The following is a 17,896-nucleotide window of genomic DNA, read 5'->3' as shown; positions in this document are numbered from 1 at the left end:
TGTGTGTGTGTGTGTTTGTGTGTAAAAATATACTTTTTCTGCAACTATGCCTGCTGCTCATTCTAGGCCCACGTCCATATATATTCACAACTCACTCCATATGTTCAAAATTTAGTAACATGCAGTCATAATTTGGTAAAGATACTACCTTCTATGCAGTTATGTAGGTGAAATAAATTTAAGATCTATCAATAAATGGAAGCTCCTGTACATTATTATACAAAAATCAAAACAAATGAGTAAATGTGGAGCAAGCTGAGCTGCAGGAGAATTGGAGAGGAGGCGGCAGATAAGTGAAACATTCAGTACCATTACACACATTACATGTACGCTCAATGTGCTTCACAAAAACATTCAGAAACCTTCACTTCCATTCTACATAGTGACTTGTAGCATTAGGCCATAGCTACCCCAAAGGCCCTGTTCCAAATAAATGAGTGAAACATTGGTGTGGTCTGTCTGGAAAGATGTTTATGATATTATAAGGGTAATTCTCCAGTATTGGGGTGTCTTTCATAGATTCACATGCTTGAATATTCCCCGTTGTCGATGTGGGAGCCCCATGGAAAAAAAATGGCAATAAACCAATGATATATGTATATAAAAACATAATTACATACATTCTAAAACCATAAATACTTCTAAGTACTAAGGTTAGCATTAACACATAGGAATACATAGAAGACAAGAAAACCTTTATAGCATATCCATGTCATTCTTAGTCCAAACTACAGCCAATCAAGCGCCAGCACCTCTCTAGAACCTTCTCCTCAGAGGCTCAGGCCCTCAGATTTTCTACCGCACGTCGTGTCAAGGGAGCCTCCCTGAGCTCTGCTCAGTTTTCAACTTCTTTCAAGATTTCTACAGTTTTTTCTGGGATGTCTTCAAGTAAGAAGTCTTTATTTCGACCATGTGCTTCTTGTGGGAAACTGCTTCTCTTCTCAGAGGACCCACTCAAGAAGTGTATTTACTGCCTCTATCCAGAGCATGAGGTAGGAAAATGTAAAATTTGCAGGACTTTCTCCACCAAGACCCTTAAGGACAGGGAAGGGCATCTCCTCCTGTGGTTGCAGAGGTCCAAGTATAAGGATTCACCTCTTTCTGACGCAGAAAGCCTTGCGTCGGGTGTGTCTAGAGCCGCTTCTAAACGTAGAAGTGTGCAGGATTTGCCATCTCCTTTCCTGAAAAAGAAAAAACTTCAACTTCAGAAGGCTCCTGCTGTGTCTCCACCTCCTCCTGGTATGCCTACGCCCCCGAGATCTGACTCTCAGGCGTCCAAGGCTCCTTCCACGCATGTTTCCACTAAAAAACCTGCAAAATCGGTCGTTCCGACTACAAAATCTGCCGTCTCCAGCTCTCGGTCGACGACTTGTCAGTGGGTCGTCGTCGACGGCGGCTGCGTCAACGTCGTCCGTGTCGAAGATGGTGTGTGTGAGCTACAAATATGTCTCGTCGACGATCCCAATCTCATCGTCAACGTCTAAGAAGGCAATCTCGTCAACATCGAAATCTTCGTCGACGCTTACTGTGAAGAGAGCCTCTTCGTCGGCGGGTGCTTCGTCGGCGACTGCTCCGTCGACGGTTGTTTCGTTGTCGGCGGCCCCGTCGATGGTGGCTCCGTCGACTGCGGCTTCGTCTGCGATTGTTGTCCCATCGACTATGATAATGTCGTCGACGTCTACCTTCGCATCATTGCCTCTGCTGCCATTTTCTTCATCCGGATCTGGGGCTTCTGCTGTTGACCCTCTGCACCAACGGCGACAGGTGCCTTTGGATCAACTTCCACGTCATACTCGGCCTCCGTCACCTCTTTTTGCCACGGGTTCGGAGCAGGACTCTGGTTCTGATGAGGAGGAAGATGATAGGTTCATGGCAGCTCGAAGCCCTTCTAAGCTCGTCATTAAATGTCAAGACTATGAGGATGATCAGGTCGATCCTTATTTTCATGTGGAGGAACCTTCTGTTCAGGTTCCTCCCGCTCAAATACCACTCTCCATCATTTCTAATCTCCAATACATGCTTGAAGATTACAATAGACAATTTTCACCGTTTCACCAGGGGTCTCCTCCACCTACGGTGCCTGCCGCTACCGCAGCTCCTCCCCCTGCTCCACTGCCAGAGTCAGTTGCACCCTCTGCATCTCAAGCAACCACTATTCAGGTCCATGCAGCGGTTTGAGGATGCTGACCCTCGCCCAGATCGGGAAGACGGCGAAGTCGATGATGAGGATGGGAACATGGTGGACTGGGCCGACTATCCGATCCAGACACCTTCTCCGCCACCTTCGGGGCCGGGGGATTCCCCTCCCGTGGATATAGCCTGGTTTCACCAACGTATGGAACGAGCGGCGCAGGGTTTTAAACTTCCTATAGTTCTGAAGGATGAGGACTGTTTTCTTTATGATTTCAAGAGTCAACCTTTTTAAACAAGTCCGGACAGTGCCCATAATTGACTTCATTTGGAACGTGGGTGTCAAACTGATGCAGATGCCAAATTCTATACCGGCACTTCTTCCTCGTTTCGAGAAGAAATATAGGGCGCCCCAGGGTTCTCCAGCTTGCTTGGTAGCGCAGCCTAAACCCGATTCCGTGATCACCCAAGCCGCACAGCGCCGTTCCAGGAACCCGTCTTCTCCAATAACCGCTTTTCCTGACCGTGAGGGACATCGTCTTGATGCCATTGGCCAAACAAATTCCACTATGGCTTCCTCCACCGTGAGTGCTGCAAATTCTCTGGCCATTCTGGGGGCTACGACTGCCAGATGTGGTCGGATATGCTTCTTTTATCGACCTCATCCCTGAGCCCTCCAGAGCAGAGGATCTCAAGATTCTTCAGGAGGGAGAGTGAGTGTCATCAGAGATTATCGACTGCTCTGTGGACATTGCATGCGCTGTTTTTCGTCAGCTGGCGGGGGCAGCTGTTTTACGTCGTCAGGGCTGGCTTCGTTCCACCTCTTTTTGCCAGGAGTTTCAGGCGAAAGTCTTCGACATGCCCTATGACGGCAAACCGCTTTTTGGCCAGCATGTGGACGACGCTCTTCAAACAATAAAAAAGGACACCAAAACGTCTCATGCATTAGGCACTTTGCAGTTCCGCAAACAGCCTTTTCGTGGTGCGCGCGGACGCGGCACCTCCTTTTCGCGGCAGATCCAACCAGTACTGCTCCCACGGCCAAGGAAATCAACGATATTCCTCCCAGTCACAGCAGTCATATCGGCAGCAGTCTACCAAGTCTTACAGAGGATATGTCTTCCTACAGAGGCTCTGCTTCTAAAAAGCAATGACTTGCCTTCCCCGCTCAAAGTTGGAGGTCGAATCTCCCTTTTCTATTCCAATTAGTCTTCAATCACCTCGGACCTTTGGGTGCTGGACATTGTATCAAAAGGCCATGCTTTGGAGTTCGTCAAGTTCCCTCCAACCACACCACCAACTGGTCCACCTCCGGCTCACCTCAGGGAGCTCTTTCGACAAATTCGACTCATGATTCAGAAAGGTGCCATCAAAGTGGTTCTCAGAAGTCTCAGAAGGGGATGGGGATGGGGTTCTATTCCCGGTTTTTCCTCGTCCTCAAGAAGTCTGGCGAATGGCGTCCGATCCTAGACTGAAGAGCCCTGAACAAGTACCTGAAGGGCCAATCCTTCCGCATGCTTACACTCGCAGAAGTTCTCCGCTTTCTCTCGAAGGAAGATTACATGTCCACCATCAATCTCCAGGATGCTTATTTCCACGTGCCGATACTTCCAAGACACCGGAAGTACTTGCGCGTCCGGGTAGGGCGCAGAGACTTTCAATTCAAGGATCTGCCTTTCGGCCTTCGCTCTGCCCCTCGCGTCTTCATGAAAGTCCTGGCCCCGGTGGTGGCATATCTACGTTTGAAGGGAGTTAACATTTTTCCCTACCTGGATGACTGTCTCATCAAGTCTCAATCTCGTCATCCGGTGTTTCAGAACACTCGATTCTGTCAGACTCTATTCCACTCCCTCGGTCTCTCCATCAACACTGAGAAGTCTCAGGTCGATCCAGCTCCACGCAGGGCCTTTCTAGGGGCCACTCTGGATACTTCACTGGCGAAGGTATTCGTGTCTCACGAACGTCCGCTGCGGATTCTACACCTAGTGGCTCTCATCCGTTCAAAAGGGTCCGTTTCAGTTCGTGTATTGAAGTCTTTTCTTGGGATGGCGTCCTCCTGCATCTCCCTGATCCCAAATTGCAGGCAAGAGTCGCCCTACTCAGGAGGAACTGGACAAACAGTGGCATCAGATCTCCGGTTCTTTCAACAATCTGGTCCTGGTGAAAGCTCGGATGAGATCTGCTCTCCAATGGTGGGCTCAACCGTCAAACATCGCTGCCGGCACTTCTTTCCTAACCATCGCTCCGGAGCTCGTCCTTACCACGGATGCCTCCCTGGAAGGTTGGGGCGCACATCTTCAGGGGCTATCCATAAAGGTGAAGTGGAGCCTGTCCTGTCCTGGCACATCAACAGACTGGAACTCATGGCCATTTTCCGGGCGCTCAAGCCATTCCATCTTCTCCTCCAGGGAGAATCCGTGCTCATTCAAACCGACAATACTACCAGAATGCACTATATAAACAAGCAGGGCGGCACCAAGTTACTGCTCCTTTCTCAGCTGGCACAGAGCATCTGGGACTGGGCACTCCATCGCCATATCACGCTGACAGCGGTTCACCTACCAGGAATCTCCAACATCCTAGCGGACTCCCTTATCAGGTCCGCGTCCTCGACCCACGAGTGGGAGTTGCATCAGCCGACTCTGGACTTCATCTTTCGGCTGTGGGGTTGCCCGGACTTGGATCTTTTTGCGAGCCCTGTGAACCGGAAATGCCAGTCTTATGCAAGTTGGCTTCCCCATCAAAGGTCGTGCGGGAATGCCCTTTTGATGGATTGGTGCAATCTCTTCGCCTACGCTTTTCCGCCGATTCCGCTGGTTCCACGAGTTTTGTGGAAGATGCGGAGACAGCCGTGCCACATTCTCCTGATCGCTCCCAGATGGCCTCGACAAGCGTGGTTCTCGGAACTGCTGCTTCTCTCACATGCAAACCCATCCTCCTTCGTCCTCGAGCGGATCTCCTCACAATGGACAAGGGTCAGGTCTGTCATCCGGACCCCTCCTCTCTCAAATTATTGGCCCGAAACCTGTACACCTTGAATTTGCCCACTTAAACATTTCGCCAGCATGTAGAGAGGTTCTGGCCAATGCGAGAGCTCCGTCCACAGTAAAAACTTACAAGCTAAAGTGGAAAAGGTTCTGTCACTGATCTGCATCTGCCAACATCCATCCCGTGCACTCCTCTCCTGCACAGCTTCTTCCGTTCTTTCTCCAGTTGGCTCAATCAGGACTTTCCCACTCCACTTTGAAGGTCTTCCTAGTGGCAATATCTCGTTTCCGGCACAATGGTTCTTCCTCTCTCTTCTCTTCCAGAGTCATTCGGCAGTTCTTCAAGGGGCTGTTCAGGATGTTCCCGCCCATCCGGCGTCCTCCTCCTACCTGGCATCTCCATGTTGCTTTGGCGCAATTGATTAAGGCGCCTTTTGAGCCACTCCACAAAGCGGATTTGAATTTTTTGACCTGGAAGGTGGCTCTTCTTCTTGCTTTGACCTCCTCATGTCGCGTGAGTGATATCCACGCCTTTACCATTCAGCCTCCTTTCCTACAATTCAAATGTGACTGTGTTGTACTTCGCACCAATCCGGCATTCATGCCTAAGGTGCCAACTGATTTTCACCTCAATGATCCAGTATTCTTAAAGACTTTCTTTGCTAATCCCCAATCTCCAGCGGAGCAGCGTTTGCATTCTTTGCACTTTAAAAGATGCCTTAAATTCTACATCGACAGGACAGCCCCCTTTCGTAGGGCTGATCAACTGTTTGTTGCTTATGGACGCATGCGTAAGGGCATGCTGTTACCAAGCCAACTATTGCACGTTGGATTTCTTCCACTATTTCCTTCTGTCATCAGAAGGCTGGCTAGCCTCTTAAGTCTACAGTGAGGGCTCATCCCACCAGGGCGATGTCATCCTCTACTGCCCTGTTTGCTGGGTGCCGATTCATGAAATATGTCGAACAGCCACGTGGTCCAGTAGGCATACTTTCACGAAGCACTACTGCCTTGAGACGATCAACGCAGCTGATACAGCAGTGGGCCAAGCGGTGCTTCGTAATCTTTTTAAATAAGGTGAGCCTCTTACCTTCCCTCTGCCTGTACAATCTTTTTACTATTATTGGTCTGGCAGTTTGTCATTTCATTGCATTTTCATGCTAATACGCTGCTACTTTGTCTTGCGGCCAGCTATTACTGCTTACTATTCTATTCAAGCATGTGAATCTATGAAAGGCACCCCAATACTGGGGAAGAACAATTGTTACTTACCTGTAAACTGTGGTCCTCCAGTATTGGTGTCTTTCATAGATTATCATGCGACCCACCCACCTCCCCTCAGAGGCTCGCTTCTCCTCCTAGACTCTTTTGTCACTCTTGTGCTACGAAAATCTGAGGGCCTGAGCCTCTGAGGAGAAGGTTCCAGAGGGGTGCTTGCGTCTGATTGGCTGTAGTTTGGACTAACATAATGACTTGGATATGCTATAAAGGTTTTCTTGTCTTCTATGCATTCCTATGTGTTAATGCTAACCTTAGTACTTATAAGTATTTATGGTTTTAGAATTATGTAATTAGGTTTTTATATACATATATCATTGATGTATTGCTATTTTATTTACTGTGGGGCTCCCACTTCGACGACTGGGAATATTCAAGCATGTGAATCTATGAAAGACACCAATACTGGAGAACCACTGTTTACAGGTAAGTAACAATTGTTCTTTTAGGTAACATAAATTATCTTTAGGCATCAACATACACAGGTCCACTCTCTCCATTAGAGAAGTCTTCCATGAGAGTGGTCCCATTTCAACATGTCCAGCAGTGGGCGTGTCGCATTGGCCAACCAGAACTGCACTTCAGACCTAGCAACGAACATTCCAAGGTAACAGAAACCTTCTACCTCTATTGATGAGGTGTGCTGTGCTGTCCATTCAGCTGCCTTCCAGGCCCGATTGAGAACACTAGACTTGGCCTATTTGGCTCAGAGCCTGGAATAAACTGATGCTATTGAGGATCTGCTCTGCTTATGGTCTAGAATGATTTGAGTAACTCAAGAGCAAAGGTTTACTGCAGAGCAAGAGATCCGATCTATCGCTCCGTTTCACTTAAAACCTTGAATCCTCTTACCTGAATATATCCATGCTAGTAGTGGCTTCATTGCGAGCACAAAAGAATTAGTGATGGCAAATGTCTAGGACATGCACTCTGCCACACACTTGCTGCATGCCTCGGCCAGTCCTGAAGTACTTTGAATCTACCCATTGATATACACATTTACCATAGGTTTGTCTTGTTGGGGCAATTGTAAGCAAAGATGTACATACCCTGATTCATTTTGGATAGAAGAGTGAACAAGGAATATTAAAGTACGTTGTTAAAGGCTTTCTCAGTGTATGGACATCGGCACAAGGGATTTTTGAATACTGTCCACCAAGTCTTGCGCAATAAACATTTGCTGTAGATTGTGGTGCGTTGAATGTCCTGGCACAAAGTTAGTTTAGTCTTGATGCATGATGGTTTGACTTATTGTAAGCAGGCAGTTAGTTACTACTTTGGTAGGGATTTTCGATTTGATGTTAATGAGTGTTATTAGTTGACATGATTAGAATCTATCCGCAGCAAGAACCGATTTTTGTGTACCACTGATTATTTTTTCACTAACTCACTTTATAGTACCTAGTGAAACTTTGATTGCATATTTCTGATGGATACTTCTTTTTTGATAAAAAACTTTATTGAGGTTTTACACATGGTACAGCATTAGCCCGAAGGCCTATACATCAATAGGATTCTATTCACATTTCTCTGTGTACCAGTTAAGAATGAAATAGAAGAGAAAAATCAAACTGTAAACCAGTTTTAAAATGAGCACAGATCAGATACCTCGCCCTCCCCGCACCCCGATCATTGATGCATAATATCCGACTAATTAATCATCACGGATGTAAGGTGTTAAGGAGACTACGGCTATTTGATTGAATTTCCTGTGCTATGAGGGATTCTGGGGACTCTACCCCTGGGCTGATGGATACTTCTAACTGCAGAATCCTCATCATGGGAATAACTTCTAGCCATCAGACTGGATCTGGAAACTTTCAGAGCAGTTCTCCTGCACACCATTAGGTGGCGTCATGCACTATGGAAGTGATGAGCAGGAGCTGCATATAATCGCCACTCGTGCTCACTGACATCAAATACTTTTTTTCTACACATTGGGGTCGATCTGCAGTGTTTCTGTGGTATTTGATCAGACTTTTCATCATAATTTATTCAGTGTGCAAGGGTGATATCACCTTAAACCACAAGGTTTACACAATGCAGAGGTTGATGCTAACAAATGTCGATAACGGACCCACTCAAAGGATGTTGGTGGTGCCTGGCATCGAACCACGATTTTAAGGCCTGTGGTGTCTCAGCCCTGTTAAACCTGAAAGGTATGTGGGGATGTAAGCCATACTCTCGGTTGCCAAGCACAAGAAGACTCCACGCCATGACCAGTCAAAGACTAAAGTAAGATCCTGTACCTGCATCAGGACCTCAATGTGGTCAAAGTCTTCAGGGAAGTCTCAAAAGAAATCTAAAAAATCCAAGTGGGAAACTGCCCCCTCCCACCACTCTTGAACTTCAGAGAAGGTGCAGGGGCATCAGCATGCCTCCTGTTCTCAATCCCGATCTCCATCGGAGCTGATTCAGTCTCTGGTCCTCATGCACTCTGATTTTCCAGGTCCATCAGAGATGTTTTAGCAAGTAGAAACTTTTAGAAAGGCTGTGCAGCGGATCTTCTGGACTTTACCTGCCTCCTTGTCACGCTTTCGGAATCCAAGGAACCACAAGGGCTTCCATCAGACTTGCACTTGCAGGTCCAGCCCTGGCTTTGATCTTCACATCGACACCTTCCTCTGCTCCAGTACGGCTCGCATGGACCCCGGTTGAGGATTTACAGCCTATAGTGCATTCCGACTCTGAACTGAATCTGCCATGCCTTCGACCGAAGTCAGGCCAGGTCCCAAATGGCGCGCAACCCATGGCAATCCATGCGATTCGGATACTTTGCCACAGGATAGGGCCCATACATCACAACATTTATTTTGCAGGGTTTCTGAAAACGACAACAATGATAGCTGTGATGATTATGTTCCTCTATAGGAAGAGAACAACAGGTTTGGAAAGCTTCAGCATGCTAGTCAAGATGCCAGTGGAATTGACACTTTGCCTGATACTGGTCTTGTGTCTTCCCCGTGCCTGGCAACAGAGGTAGGCACCTCTTTTCTGTTGTGATGTGATTGGCAGCTAAAGTATTAGAGCTACAGTTGCTGACCATGAAAGTGAAAACCAATGATTTGATTACAGTTTTGCAGCCAGACCAGGCTCCCACTGAGCCACTCTTTGCATTCAACAAGACACTTAATGACAGCCTTTTGTGCACGTAGGGCAAGTCCTGTTCAGGGCTGCCCATAAATGGACAGGTTGCCTGCAGCCATTGCCATTTGCCCTGTGCCTGATGGCATCCCACTCTGGAGTGTCTGGTGTTTTTAAGCGTCCAAAAGCAGGTTTACCCTGAATTCTTTTTCCCACCGACCCTTAACCCAAGTGAATGGAGACTTGCAAAAATATTTTTCTCCTCTACGAACATTGGTCAGAGCTAGCTGTTTCCTTGGCCATTAGTCCCATGTCCTTTGGGATATGGTGACTTGGATTGTTTTTGCCTGTTCTGAACAATATTCAGGGGATTCAGGACTGCTGCAATATGACTGCATTTGTGATGCGCTCAGGTCTGGGCATGACTGTCTAGAGCGTGTCAGAGACTCCATTGTGCCTCTCCTCTGCCATGCCTGGATGTGGCCCACAGGTTTCTCTTGGTATGTCCAGGCATATTTAAAGGACATGTGTTTTGACCGAACTCGATTTTTGGGTATCCGGTAGACTCAGCCTTGGAGAGCCTTAAAGAAAGCAGAGCTACATCTGGTTTGTGGGCCTGTCTGCTCCCACAAGGCCATTCCACTAGCAGTTTCAACTTTTTGTGACTATAGTAGAGGTTTACTGTCTCAACTCTAGACCCCTCCTCCAACACACCAGACTTATCAGCAGTTTTGTGTCCTAGACCTTGGTTTCCAGAGGCCACCGGGACAGCAGGGACAATGTGAAGCTCCGTTCCACTCCCCTCCAGCTGTTGCAACCCCAATTACTTTTGTGTGTCCTTGTCGGCATTCAGCCACCCTGCTGGAGGCAGGAAGTGATCTTTCTTCCTGGGCTGGTAGTCCATCATGATACACAGGTGGGTACTACAAATTCTCTGCTGAGGCGGTGCCCTTCCTTTCTTCGTGATGGCGGTGGCCTCAGTACACCTACAGAGGTGTGGATACTAGTCTTCTCCTTACCTTGACGACTTGCTGTTGAAAGCTTGCTCATCCGAGGCAGTCTTCCACCGCCTCCAGACGACTACAAACTACCTAACATCGTTGGGGTTCAGTATCAACAAACTGAAGTCCTACATGACTCCTTCAGACATTCCCTTCCATCAGAGCCACTCTGGAGACAGTATGGTTTTATGCCCGTCCCCTGGAACAGAAGGTCCAGGACATTAGGGCTATGATCCGGATGTTTTGCCCTCTGTTCTATTTAACCTCTATTGGGTTTGCAGTGTGAATGACTCTTGAGACTGCTGGGATCGGTGGCCTCTTGCCTTCATGTGGGCTCTATAGTGAGACCTGAAATTCAAAGTAGCACAACTTCAGAAATCTTTCAGATTGTACCTGGATTTTAGAGGAGACTCCTAAACATCTGTAGTGGTGGCAACTGGACGACATTTGGGTGAGTGGCAAACCCTTCTCCCTGCCCTTCCCATAGCTGATAGCGGTCACAGATGCATAATTACTGGGTTGGGGTCAGAAGAGACTGGTTCGCGGTGGATACACAACTCCACATAAACTTGTTAGAGTTGAGGTTGAATCACATGGTGCTGAAGACCTTCCTGCCCTTCATTAAAGGAAAGCTGGTGCAGGTGCTAACGGACAGCACTACTTCCATCTGGTACTGCAAAAAGCAAGACAGAGTAGGCTCCTGGACCCTGTACCAGTAGGCTTGCAACTCTGGAAGGGGCTGGACGGGCAAGGGATTTCTTTGTTTGTGAACTACCTAGTAGGGTCGTAAAATACCAGAGCTGATGAACTCCGCTGCAGACGCCTACCGGTTCACAAATGAGTTACTCCCAAAGGAGCCAGAGATAAACCCTGGCTTTATATTTTCACCAACACCAAGAACATGCAATGTCAGCATTTCTGTGCGCTGGATTTTCCAAGGCAGCTCTTGCTCAGTGTCCTTCCATCTGGAGTGGAGTTCAGAACTCCTGTATGCCCCCCTTACCTCTTCTGGCCAGAGTTCCAAAGATCAGGAAGGACAAGACCAAAGTCATCCTAGTGGCACTGAATTGGACCAGAAGAGTGTGGTACCCGGAACTCCTGGGCATGAGCATCTGTCCTCAGAAAAATCAGCCACTTTGGCAGGATCTTTGGTCGCAGCTGTAGGGCAGGGTGTTCCTCCTGGGTCTGTACGCTGAGTCTCAGGCTGAATTACAAAGCAGTAGTAGTTGACATCCTACCTGTATCCTAAAGTTGATGTCACCTTGGCGGCGAGGTGTCTGTCACTAAATCAGTATGTGCCAGCTGTTAGGACAAATTAGGGGATTGATGTGGCACCCAACAATTTAACCCTATACAGGGAAAGGTGTCTGAAGTTTTTGTTTGTTCTGTCCCTAGCCCAATAAGGACTTGCCTTGGGCATTGATAATTCCTACTCCTCAGCTCTTTTGGCCTTTCTGTGGTTGCCAAAACAACATTTATTATTGAAATCACTAATTGTGGTGCAGCTTTTGAAATGTTTGCTCCATTTGTTTCCACCGAAACCCTTTGTGATGCCCCATTGGGTCTTGAACATGGGCCTCACATTCTTGATGTGCATTCAGTTTGAGCTGTTGCACAATTGTCCCTTCAGAGGCCCACGCTTCCTTTCTACCAAAAATGTTTTTTACCTTTTATTTCAGACGAGCTCTCACACTTCCGGCATTCTTTGTGCCACCTCACCTCTCTAAGGATAAAGAGAGTCCATTGTTTGAATCCTTAAGTTTCCATATTGATTGTACCAAGGGACGACGAGTGGGCAATCAGCTCTTTGTAGGGTTTTCCCCGTGGAAAGAAGGGTACAACAGTGCAAAAGCAGATTATCTCCCCATGGATAGTTCTCCGGACTAAGATCTGCTATGCACTTGTGAAGAAGAAAACCCTATAAGGCTTACAGGCTCATTCAACCAGGGCCAAAGCTGCTACTATTGTGTTAGTACCCAGAATACCTGTCCTGGACTTCTGTCAGGCAGCCACTTCGTCTTCAGTACACACACATTCACAAAGCACTGTTGTCTTGACAGTCCTCTCCAGCGAAGGGGACATTTTTCCTGCCTTGTCCTGCAGGGCTTTTTGGTCTGAGCAAGTCCTAGACCTGCCAACTTGGGAGGTACTGCTCTTGTATGATAAGGAGAGGGGTCTGTGTTTAGCAGTTTCCATCAGAAGAACAAAGTACTTACCTTAGGTAATGATATTTCCGGTGGATACCTGAAGCACAGATTCGTTACAAGCACTCCCACCTGCCCATTCTGTGAACTGGACTCTCTTCCATTTAAAAAGGCCCCAACCTAGAGAGCTGCACAGTGGTCATACCAATTTGCCGAAGGGCAACTGCATCTGAGGGCGCAAACACTGTGGAAAAAAAACTAACGTCAGTGTGCATGGGTGGTACTTGTATGTGGCGCCGCTAGTCACTTCTGAAGCCGGTGTATTTTCCCAGAGGTGAGGAATCTGCGGTTAGATAGAGTATCAAACAGAAAGAGGTCCTGAAGGTAAGTAACTTGTTTCTATTAGAGGATGATCAGATGGCCCTAAAGGATGAATGCTTGTTGTAATCTCATGTTTAACTACAAGACTATTCAGGTCCGAGGCTGGCACAAAGAAGTGATGTAATCGGTAGACAGATCTGTGATCACCAAGAAAAAGATGTACTCCTGGATTGTCAAGTGGTCCAGAAGCCTAACATACCCAAGGCAGTAAAAAGCTGCAAAGTTGGCTCTGACTAGTGGGCTGCAGTGATGGAGAGTTGTGCCAGTCTAAGGAGGTGTACATGGTCACATTAAATTCTTCATCAAGAATTGCAGGATGGCAGGTGCCTGCACAAGACTAGAACCCAGTGTTTGGAGAGAGGCATTGAATAGAGGTGACAGGTCATATACAGTCATAAAAACACAAATACATTTATAACAAAATTGTAGGAGTTCTGAAGCGGATATACACTATTATGAGGAGATTTAATATGTGTATTTGTATCCAGAAAGGACCTAGGAGTTCTGCAAAATTGTAAGGCAAACCTTTACACACCAACCTAGGGTTTGTGCGTTATCATGAGGCTGCCACATTTGTCAGATATGATTATAGTGCTGAATGGGCTCCCTGATTACGAGGAGTGCTTTGTGAGGAGGTAGAACTGAGGCCAATTTTACAGATAAAAATGTGAGACTCCTTCCAAAAGATAATACTTTATTAATGTAGGGCCAAAGAGATGATTAAAATGAAGTAAGGATGCAGAGGATTTTTATTCCTCCAGGATCATGTTGGTCAACATCTTTAACCCATTATATGGCCCCTAAAGGGGGTCCCCGGCTTTCATGAGGACTAGTATCCCTATATGTATATAAATTCTCATTCATTCAGATTGTCAGGGCACCTAGGCGGCATAACAGGTGTCGGGCAGGAGAACCCTTTGGCAAAAGTGTGACTACAAGGTTCCCCTTGTGTGATCCTTCTTGTGGCATTGATCCCTTTGCTATCAGGATCTCATTACAAAATATTAAAATGCAAGTATATTTTAATAGACCCTTCGATCCGCTGATTCTTCACCTTTTGAATATTCCCCTGGTGTCTGACTGGATCTGGAAAAATCTTCAGCTGTACCCCTGCTTGCCAGTAGCTCTGCATCAATGCAGGTTGTCACCGGACGTAACATGCAGGCCTATTTAGATGACACCCACGCAAGTTAACATCAGTTCTTTTCTGTTCCAACAGATGCGGATCTTGACCTACCCTTGTCTCTTTTTGACTTTTTCCAACTATTTCTGCAGTGTGCAAAGGACAGTGTCACCTCATATATCTACAGTATTCAAACAGTGTGTGGTATGTCTGACTGACCCGCATGTTGTTTGCTGAGACTGCCCTGCCCACCGCTTTAAAGAGGCCACACGCTGCTTTAACAGCAGTGCACCTGCGCCTCAAAGTCCATCCATATTTCTTCACAGCTACTCCCCTGACAGGGAATTCAAGAGAATAGATACATTTGGAAAAAGGGTCTTCTCCTTTGCGAGTTTGGCCCTCCACTCTGTTAATGTCAGTTGCCTGCCAGGCTGCTATTTTCACACCTTGTGGGATTCGCTTGCACAGATGCTCCCAGTGGCTCTAGAGAAAGCCCATGCTAACCTCTCTCAGGTAACGCAGGATGGTCGTAATGTGACAAAATTCACTATCCATTGCAAACTGGACACCACTGGTTCACTTGGCAGATCATAGGCATCAGTTTACCCCTTTACAGGCACTCCTGGAAGCTGTTCTCTGGGTTAACAGGGGACTTTCAGTTAAGTCTTCTGGACATGCATATTGACAGTTTCTGTTTTTAGGGCAAAGCGGATTCAGCCATGTGCTGTTTTAAAGCTAGCAGCACTCTCTAGGCCTTTCTGTTCCCACCACACCAACACTGTTTTCGCTCCGTGGCCACAGAAGAGACTTTCAGCGGCACCAGCAAACGCAGCCCTTGCAGCAGGCTTGCCCTTGTTGCGGCTGCAGTACCCACAGGGTATGTGGACAGTAAGGACGGCATGCAGCCTAGTCTTCCGCTGTTCCATCTGCTCCGGCCCAAACCTCTTTAGTGTGCCCCTAACAGCACACCGGTACCCTCTTGGAGTCTGGATCTGACATTTTCTGCCAGGTTGGCTGGCATTAACTTAAGACAAATTGGTCCTGCACATTTGGTTGCGGGGTTACTCCATACCATTTCTCTGAGACCTGCTGCACTTTCCTTCATCCCCTGAAGAGCTGACAGAGGCCCACCTGTGCCTAATGCAGCAGGAAGTGCAGGCTCTTTTGGCCAAAGGGGCCTTAGAGGGTGAAGGCACCAGAAGTTGGTTGTGGGTTTGTTATTCCTGCTACTTCCTTCTACCAAAAAAGGATGGAGGCCTCCGTCCGTTCTTGTATTTCAGCCCGCTCACTGCCTTTCTACGAAAGGACAGATTAAAGATGCACACCTTGTGTTCCATGGAGACTAGATGGTGGTTTAGATACGTGCCACCTGCAGTTCACAGTTCGCCCCAGAGCATTTTCAAGTCTCTGTGCTTCCCTTCAGCTGAACCAGCACCTGTTTGACTGATCGCTTGACTGGGTCAAGCGATCAGTCAGTCATCACACACCTCCAAACTACAAACAACCTTCTATCATTGTTGGGGTTCACTATCAACGTGCTGACATCTGGACACCCAGCAGATGTCTGGACGTGGGTAGGTCTCACGCTGTGGAGGACCTCTCTCCGAGTAATCTTCCCTCGCCAATGAGCGAGTATCGTGGACACCTCGGCTGGGGTCACATAGACAGAAGGTAGACCTTTAAATTGTGTTCACACTTTCACCTCTCACACAGGACTATGATTCGGGTCCGGATTACAGGGAACTTGATCTCTCTTTCCACATCCTTGGCTGTCCCTATCAGAGTAGATGAGTATCTCCGGGTCCTGAAGAAATGCCATGGATCCTATTGGACGATTCAGGGCATGAAATATGTCTACCATCTCCACCCTACACATACCACTCTGAGCTGCAGCTGGTATAATTCTCCTTGTCAGTCACAACTTTGATAGTCGGCTGTTTTTATTGCTAGCAGAGAAATCCAGGAAATAAAATTGGTTTTGGAATCCCCTGGCTATTTTTAACTTGCACTTTTGGTTTCCCACTTCTACTTCAGAGAAGACCTCTGGCAGACAGCCCCCCCTGTGTGGCCTTTTGGGCATTGCAGCACCGGCCCAATGAGGAGCTGCCCTATGATGATGCATGACACCCTTTGGGGTGTGTGAGGGTCCTTGCTCCTTATTGAAGCTATCCCATTCAAAGACGCCATTCTAGACCAGGAACACCCTACATCCTATTCCCCTTCTTTCCTCTTCCTGTCTTCCCTTCCACGCCCCTTTAGGAACTGCATACCTATGTTCTTGCCATGGTTTGATTTCTTCTCTTACGACAGATTTTACTGTAGAGTTGGAGTCTAGCTGCTAAACCTTCCACAGTGTGATATAGATAGAAATGACTAGTGCAGCTATATGCATGCGTATCTGATCTGACTTGGTGTTTGACTGTAGACCTGCAGTGTGAACAGAGTGGGCAGAGAGTGGGCAGCTTTCACCTTCGAACAGAAAAAATGCTGAGAGAAGAGACATTAACTTCCCGAAAACCACCCTAATTTAGTCTGTCATCCGAAGGAGAACCTCAAGCTGTGTATTGGGGAGACTTTTTTCCCTATCTTTCTGACACCAACACTGGTATATGTACGGGAGGTATGAGACCTAATGGAACAATGTCCTGATGTGAGAAAGTGGCTCTATATATACTGGACCAAAGTAAGGTACAGTGTGTATAGAGACCACCAACTCCAGAGGTATTAGAGGTTAAAGTCAGGGCTGACCTTACTCTCAAAAGTGGTAGCTTGGGGCGTGGCTACCGGCCGTAGAAAATGGCCGCTTAGTCTGAGAGCTCCGGAGTTGTAGCAGCCCTTAAACAAAAATCCGCATACTAATCCGGTGAATCGGAGCTTCCCGAGGGATTCCCCCGCCGTCGGAACTCAAGCGTCGTACATCGATGCCTCTCTGCTTCCAGACCGAAGCCGACATCTAAAGATATCCACTCCTGACTGTGCGAGGCCTGGTGGGGCCTGGGAGACCGGGGAGTCCGGGGAGTAAAGTAATTACAGTGGCCGGCGGCGGACACACAGACTTCAGTACGTGCCAAGCGGCGTTCCAGCCGCCTTTGTTCCTCCTTGTGGTTTCCTCCCCTGCCGGCGGGACCTTGCTACAAGTGGTGGACCCCCCCTGGCACTGTGGATTTGACTAGCGCGGCCTCCCGACTCCGGCGCCAGCTCCGAGACGGCAGAAGAGGCGGGCCTGGACATGGAGCAGTGGTGGGCCTGAACTACCGGCCTTCCCTGCTCTCCGCCATACGACCGGTAGTGGCGGCTGGCTCCTCGCTAATAGACCCCCTTCAATGCTCTGGGCTGCACTGTTGCCCGATCCCGGAGCTATGCTTGCTTCGTGAGTGGCCTGCTGGACTTGCTGTACTCCTGGTGTGGCGAGCCCTCCAACCCGGATGCCAGACGCGAGTGACCCTGGGGCTAGTCCGGAGGGATCATCAGGATTTGGGGGTGCACCTTCCAATTGACGCGGTTTTGTCCGGAGCTGCTCTGTTACCCAAAGCCTTGAGACTATAAGCAGACCCTGGGGGTGACGGTCAACAGGACCCATTGATCACTCAGTCATACAGGAGGCGTCTACTCCGTCGCCCGTCCGGCCTCCCCCATCGCCCCCGGACCACCAACTCACGCTGCTGCCAACCTTCTCGCCTCTGCCCACCTGCAAGCTCTGGGGACCGGGACGCTGGGAGAGGAGCAGTTTGGAAGCGTGATATCGAACTATCTAGTAGCTCCGCCGCG

At 48.1% G+C, this 17,896-nt stretch overlaps 1 protein-coding gene across 6 annotated transcripts in view; it reads left to right on the top strand.

The window, feature by feature from the left end:
* Nucleotides 1–17,896, top strand: part of BIRC6 (baculoviral IAP repeat containing 6) — a 2,386,688-nt gene that overhangs the window by 201,103 nt on the left and 2,167,689 nt on the right. The gene's annotated exons all lie outside the window — the stretch shown is intronic.

Source organism: Lissotriton vulgaris, chromosome 6 (assembly GCF_964263255.1).
Source record: "Lissotriton vulgaris chromosome 6, aLisVul1.2, whole genome shotgun sequence".
Taxonomy (NCBI): domain Eukaryota; kingdom Metazoa; phylum Chordata; class Amphibia; order Caudata; family Salamandridae; genus Lissotriton; species Lissotriton vulgaris.
Note: the sequence above shows the minus strand (reverse complement) of the source record. Positions and strands in the feature narration are given on the sequence as shown.